Raw genomic sequence first — 8185 nt, forward strand, 5'->3', positions numbered from 1 at the left:
GTTTATATTTCCATTTAGTATAATGTTCTGGTCACGAGACATAATCATATACTTCGTCTTTTCGGGATTTACTTCCAAACCTATCTCAATGGGTTTCTCATCATACAAAACAATACTAACTGAAAGAAAGTGTAATTTTTTGCCAGTAAATATGGAAAAGTTACTTGCGTTGTATTGTAACCAATGTTGAGTTCAGGTAATATAAGAATTTATTTTTCTCTTTTATACTGACTATTACACTTTTACTACGTCATACTACTTTTGACCAACAAAACGGTACGAAAGGACGTGTTTCAACCAATCATGGCTACTTATCATACAATTTTATCGCTTCCCTAGCATTTGTCTAATTTTATCGCTACCCTAGCATTTGTTTGTTTGCCAACATATCAAACTGCAAATTCTTTAAGGTGCTATAAAACATGTTTTGCGATCGTAATTTGTTTTCCGCATAGACTGAAAATAGCGGCTCCGTTGAAACATTTTGGTGACGCTAACATTAGTGAAATAGAATTTTAGTAAGTCAATATCTATTTCATTGTATTATAGTATTTATTTCTTCTAATCTTTATATACTTTCTCCTGTTTTTATCACCTTCCTACCATTTGTTTCTTTGTTTACCAACATTTCCAACTGTAAATTCTTTACGGTACTATAAAACATGCTTTGCGATCGTCATTTGTTTAAAGCGTAGACAGTCAACTGAAAATGGCGACTCTGTTCAAACTTTTTGGTGAAGCTAACATTAGTGAAACAGAATTTCAGTAAGTCATTATTTTATTGTATTAGAGTACTTTATTTCTTCTGATCTTTATATACTTTCTTTTAATCGTGTAATAGTCAATTAAATCCCACTCGAGTTTTGATTTTCTCTAGATAAATGAAAATTTCTAGTGGTATTACTGTTGAAAAAACTGTTTAATTATATAGATTTATTGTATTTCATATAGTATCACATCAAAAATAAACAAAATTATGAATCTCTATAGACTTTTTGTAAATAATTATGTAAATTTGCTCCAAATGTCTTAGGAACGAAGATTATTTTAGCACTGAAACATTTATTTCATATTCTTATATTTTGGCAAAATTATCTTCATATTGAGTTTGTCTCTAATGATGAAATAATATGTACTCTTTTGTCGGGGCTGTTTAATGAACACGTAGGATCACTCCTCCATAGTCTGCCCTTGATAAAGCATTGGTAAACATCCTCCCCCGTCAAACAATCAATGACTCACGCTCTAGTTCTTGATAATTGAGTGATGTTATTGTTGTTGCACGTCAGGAAATGTGATTGATTTACAACTTTTCATGTATATAATTGTGTTTTTACTGGAAATTGTTGCGCTTATGGGAAAAACATATGTTCACTTAACAAAGGATCAGTTTTAAACGTTGTAATACAAATACTCGTATGTTAATAGGCTGCCTCATCCCATTAGTGATAGAGAGTTATATTAACAATTTAGCCTTTTACTCACTGTTTTATTTAACAACGTTTTCAATTACAGTAATTATTCATAGTCGGTGTAAGTGCTCTTTAGAATTCTATTTAATTATTGAGGCCGTTCATTGTGTATGAAATGATAATATGATGACAAACAACCACTAACTAACTAGGGTTCAAACTGGATAGCGCGGATCCATGGTTAGCTACGGGTACATTTCAGGACTGGGCGCAGTCGAAGGTTTTTGTTTTTACAGGATTACAATCGTGCGCCATCGTAACCAATGAAGTACACAGTATGTCAGTTTATTTTCCCACAGATCTCAATTCTTTGCAAAATTCACGTACAGTAGCGTGCAAATTAATCCGAACAACGTAATTACTTATGCAAAAACACTCAAACGGGATAAAAAAAAAAGGATCTAAGACATACCTCAGTAATCTATGTGGCCTCCCTTGTTTCTAATAACAGCTCTGAGACGATTTGGCATGGATTCCACTAATTTCCCACAAATATTCTTCATTTCTTCATCGCGAAACCACACACCAATGAGGGCAGAAATCATCTTCTCCTTTGTAGAACAATCCATTTTTTGCATTCTTCTTTTGCAAATTGACCACAAGTTCTCAATGGAGTTGATGTCGGGTGAGTTGCCTGGCCAGGGGAGTACCTGAATATTCTTCTTGTTGAAGAATTCTGTAGTTTTTCGAGACGTATGGCATGGTACCAGGTCTTGTTGGAACACACCTCTGCCATCCGGAAATGATTTTTGCAGCTGGGGTACGATTTTGGTTTCCAATAAGTGAATATATTTGTCAGAATTCATCATTCCCTTGATAGGTATTAATGCTCCAGGCCCTTCATGTGTAAAACAACCCCAAAACATTACTTTAGGGGGTATTTGGGTGCTTGTTGGAGATGATCTGCTGTTACTTTTTCGGATCCTTTCCGTACGTAAGAAACGCGGTGGCCGTGGACCTCGAAATGAGACTCATCGGAAAAAAGTACATTCTTCCAGTCATTCACTGTCCAGTGTTGATGTAATTTTGCCCACATTAAGCGTTTTTTGCACATAACAGGGGTTAGCAGTTGCTTCTTAATAGGCTTACGAGCCCTTCGTCCAGCTTCCAAAAGCCTACGCCGCACTGTTGTGACGTGAATATTCGCCCCAGTGGTAGCCATTAACTCGCGGGTTAAGTCGACAGCAGTTAGTCTAGGATTTAATTTACTTTTCCTGACAATTAAACGATCATCTGCAGGTGAAGTCTTCCTTTTCCGGCCACAGTTTCCTTTTTTCTGGGGTGTGATGGATCCAGTCTCCCTGTATCGTTTTATGATCGAATTAACAGTAGCCAAACCGATGTGACATTCTGCAGCAATTTGCCTCTGTGTCATAGAAGAATGCTCTGCTAATGTTATAATTTTAGACCGTTTTCGTGGAGTTGTATCCATTTGTGAAGACGACAGAATGTACACAGGATTGCAGTATTAAGTCTTCAACACAACTGAAATGCTTATAAGTACAAAACGACAGGCAAAATGTCACATATTATAAAAAAAATAATGACAGACCTTCAACAATGGAATTACACGTACTACAAATGTCAATTAAAGCGGCATGAGCAGCTGTGAGGCCAACAATGACAGAAAATGTAAAAATATGTCTTGTTCGGATTAATTTGCACGCTACAAATTCACGTATAGTGTTGGCAAGGGACGAGCCGTATCGGAAGCAGATCACTGCTGTAGGTTTGTTGTCATCATTTTGTGATTAAATTTAGGGGCGTATGCAAGTGGGGTTACCGGGTTTGAACCCTCCTTGAACTTCTTTTTTTAAATTACATATTTAAATTTGAACATTTTCTTACCTATAATCGTTTTCCTTTACCAAATTTTTTACTGTCAGAGTAACAAAATCTACATCGACATAAGGCATAGTCCTCCTACCCATTCCTGTGCTTGGTGTTGCGGCAAGTTCGAATTATAACAATGCTATCTTTATTACAGAGAGATCTACTGACTAATACCGACCTCGTAATACTCGTAAAATGAAGCCGACACAATACGAAATTTAACATGTGAAACATATTGAAAAGGTTGTTTTTTTTTTCAGTTCTGCAGTGCAGATGTTAAATATTGTGCATTGTCGATTTTAAACTCATTTTAAGAGCGGTATTCATTTGTTCGCTAATTTGAGTTCTGTGAAACGTACGTTTAACGTCTTGTGCATTTGACAGTTCATATTTGTTTTTTTTTTAAGTAGGTTATTTTATGACGCTTTATCAACATCCTAGGTTATTTAGCGTCTGAATGAGATGAAGGTGATAATGCCGGTGAAATGAGTCCGGGGTCCAACAACGAAAGTTACCCAGCATTTGCTCATATTGGGTTCAGAGAAACCCCCGGAAAAAACCTCAACCAGGTAAATTCCCCGACCGGGAATCGAACCCAGACCACCTGGTTTCGCGGCTAGACGCGCTAACCGTTACTCCACTGGTGTGGACTTGTGGTTAAATTCACGAGCGTACGCAAGGGGAGGTTATCGGTTTGAACTCTCCTCGAACTTTATTTTTTTTTAAATTACATATTTAGATTTGAATATTTTCTTACCAGTAATCGTTTTCCCTTTCCTAATTTTTTTACTGTCAGAGTAACAAAATCTACATCGACATAAGGCATAGTCCTCCTATCCCTCCCTGTGCTTGGTGCTAAGGCAAGTTCAAATTATGACAAGGCTATTTTTATTATAGAGATGTTTACGAAACATTTTTAAAATTAGATGGCCAGAGATAATCATAAACTCGGAACCATGGAAGACATCAAATCAGAAAGAAATCACAATAGAAATCAAAAGACGAAAGTGGAATTGGATAGGGCACACAATCAGGAAAGAAGATGGAGAAGTAGAAAGAATGGTTTTGGATTGGAACCCCCAGGGTAGTAGAACAAAAGGAAAGCCAAAAAATACATGGAAGAGAACAGTTTTGGAGGAAATTGCTAGGGAGGGGAAAACATGGAGCGAAGTGAAGAAGTTGGCTACAAATAGGGTCCGACGGAGGCACTTTGTGAATGCCCTATGCTCCTCATGAGGAGATACAGGAGTTTGATTGATTGATTGATCTTTATTATAGAGAGACCTACTGCCTAGTACCAACCTTGTAATATTCGTAAAATGGAGCCGGCACAATATGAAATTTAACTTGTTGTCAGACATATTGAAAAAGTTGTTTTTTTTTTTTTCAGTTCTGCAGTGCAGTTGTGAAATATAATGCTTGTCGATTTTAAACTCATTTTAAGAGCGATATTCATTTGTTCGCTTGTTTCAATTCTGTGAAACGTTGGTTTAACGTTTTGTGCATTTGACAGTTCATATTTTTAATAATAATAATAATAATAATAATAATAATAATAATAATAATAGTAATAATAATACACAACATTTAAAATACCAATAAGCTAATGTAAATTGTAAACAATTTTAATAATGACAAAATTCTGCGTACACCGCTGTTTAAATTACAGATCTTCCAACTGTCATGCATAATGCGCGAATCACCCGAAATTAGCTCAAGACTTCCACTCTTCTGCATTGACACGATAATCTCCGGGATTTTGTGGTGATCGTATAACTTTCGTGTAAATCATTACTATTATTATTATTAATAATAATAAAAGGAAATTCCTACAAAATTCATCTCCGGTATTTCATCTGTCCTAGGTTGGAAAATTTGATGTTAATTGCCCTCTGCGATTGTCAAGATGTATATATATATATATATTTTTTTTTTTCTCTCAGAAATGTATATTTATTTATGTACCAGGTCTCAAAATGGACCCATGCCTTTTACAAGATTATACAGTATGTAATAATAATAATAATAATAATAATACGTGATTCAGTATAAAAATACAATTTACATTCAAACACTTTCACCACGAAATCATTAATTCATTTTGACATTTAAATACTAGAAATTACTAAGCTATTGAGCAATGAATTTGGATGTGTTCTTACAGATTTTATAAATTTGTTTCTGGCATTTTGAATACAATCACTAAATAGATTGTCAAGAATGACGCAAGACGTTTAGTTCAGTATTTCGCTGATACGGCTCAACGCTTCGTCGGACTATACATACAGCCATTCAATACCAAAAATATCCGTTAAAAATGTGACGGTATTTGAAGGGGATAGATGGTATAATTTGAATTTTTCTAATTGATGTACTCTTTTAAATTTTTTATATGTAGAAATATTACTGCAATACCTTAAATTCGAGATTAGTTAAAGAAAATAATTTTCGGGCCCAAAGTTTGAAAAAAAAAAGTACCGGGACATGCTAATTCACTAAAATGAATATATCTCAACCATTTTACAGGATAAAGTTAAAATATTTTTCGCATTTTGCTCCTAAAAGCACGTTTTTTAAAATGCCTGACACATAATTTTGATATTGGCCTTCAAAATTTTAAGGTACTGTAGGTTCTAATCGATTACATTTTAAGAACGAATTTCTGAGGCACTTTTATAGAAATATGAAGAGATATTTTTCAAATGCAACAAAATAACAAAATTTCTATTACAGATGAAAGTTTCCTAATAGCCTAAATAATGTGTGTTCCAAATATATATATATATAAATTTTTGTATGAGAATAAAGCCAAAAATTACAATTACAGAAAATTGCAATCATTGTTTACTGTCATTTAAAACCCCTTGCACCAAAACTTTAAAAAAGAATCGCAGCAGCTGAGGAGGGCATAAATGCGCATTAAATTAATTGTAATGTATTTTTCACATATAAAATTAGCTGGGTCACTGGCTAAGAAGAAACTGCCTACTGAAGGAAGGGCTAGAAGGAATGAAGAACGGGAAAAAAGTTCAGGACGGAAGAAGTATCAGATGATAGCATTAAGATACATGAATCATATGCGGAGACTGAGAGAAAGGCGGAAAATAAAAAATATTGGAGAATGCTGTGTTTGTAGTGAAAGACCTGGCCTTAGGCAGAACACTATGAATGAATGAATTATAATTTTTGTGTACAGCTTGTATCTGTATTCATTATTTTATTACTGATCGACCTCGAATTAATAGTCGGACTGAATACAATAAATAATTAAATACAAAAATACAAAAGATGCTCTAGAAATAACATATCACAAAAAGAAAGTTTCTGCTAACCCCTAGAATACAGGTAACTGTTCCAACATTAGTGAACGGGCTGTGTTGAGCCTCGAAAAAAAAAAAAAAAAAAAAAAAAACAAGACACAAGTGAACACCAGTAAAGATAGCTATGTAATGTATTCCGATTAATTATCTCTGGAAAAAATACTTTGGCTCGCTTAGTATATGTTGCAAAAAAATCAAGTTAAAATGAATAATGTGTTTGATCAGCGAATAAAGGCTAGTATTTTTCCTAGCCCAAAAAATTCTACTTTCTCTTAAAGAAAAAAAAAGAACGAATGAAAAGCAAATAATTTCTATAGAATGATATTATACTCTAATTTTACAGAGAACCCTATTTTACCTGTGATAGATATTTTAGGGTTATAAATACATAATAATAATAATAATAATAATAATAATAATAATAATAATAATAATAATAATAATAATAATGATATTGATTAATGAAGTCTCCTATTGAATTAATCTTACGTTTCAATTATGAAATCAATACAATTTTAGAAATCTATATATTCAGCAAATCTGTACTGGTACAAAGTTTTATAAGTTATACACATGAATGAATGAAATGTAATGAGATGAAATTAAATACTAAAATACAATCTTATATTTCAATTAACAAGTTTCATGAAATGTATACTATATTATAACCTAAGCAAATAACTAATCCTAATATTCACTAGAATGTAGTTTAAATTTCTGTGGGTTGAAATCTCTGAAGATGTTACACAGTTTTCCGTTAAACAATGTTGTTACAAGCAGTTTCTAAATTTTATACAACACATTTATCGTGAATCTATTTTAGATTATTATCCTAATTTATTTCTATCAACTGTTAATTTAAATATTTATAGCAAAATAAAAAAAAAACAAAGAAAAAAGTAAAAAAAAAAATGGAATGATTACTTCACAAACTTCTCTGTACAGCTGGCCTTGATTTTTCGCAATGTTACAACACGGTTTCTAGCTACTTACCTGTATTCTAGAATCGTTCCAACACTGAAGTCAACAGACAAGTTAGAATACTCATAGTCCTAATGTTAATCAACATACTGTAAGAACTGATGCAAAATTGAAACGTAATTAAGTAAGCAATATAGGATAAGTTCTAGAAAGAAGCTGCAACTATATAGAATTTGCAGAAAAAGAATACTAAAGCTGTATTTTATATACTCACTTGTAAGACATCACTGGGGTGATATTTCATAGTCATGTCCTGGAATTGTCTGCTCTTCGAAACACGGTGATCAGCTTTGAGGTTAAGATTGTGCATCCGGTAAATGCAGCTTGTTTGGACTGGCAGTAGAAAGGACTGATGTATTCTCGTGACCGGGTAAGTGTAAAATATTAAACACAGCCAACAATGCTAGTTAGAGAATAGGAAAGTCATCCTAAAATCGAGAGAGACTGTTGCTGGAGAAAATTAAATACGTACATATTAAAAATAAAATGACCGTTGTGGATTTAGAACAAGAAATGTCGCAAATTAATCCCAAACTAAAATCTTCTGTTTGTCCACCATTTCATTCTTTTGGCACATAA

The sequence above is a fragment of the Periplaneta americana genome, chromosome 14 (genome assembly GCF_040183065.1).
Source record: "Periplaneta americana isolate PAMFEO1 chromosome 14, P.americana_PAMFEO1_priV1, whole genome shotgun sequence".
Classification (NCBI taxonomy): Eukaryota; Metazoa; Arthropoda; class Insecta; order Blattodea; family Blattidae; genus Periplaneta; species Periplaneta americana.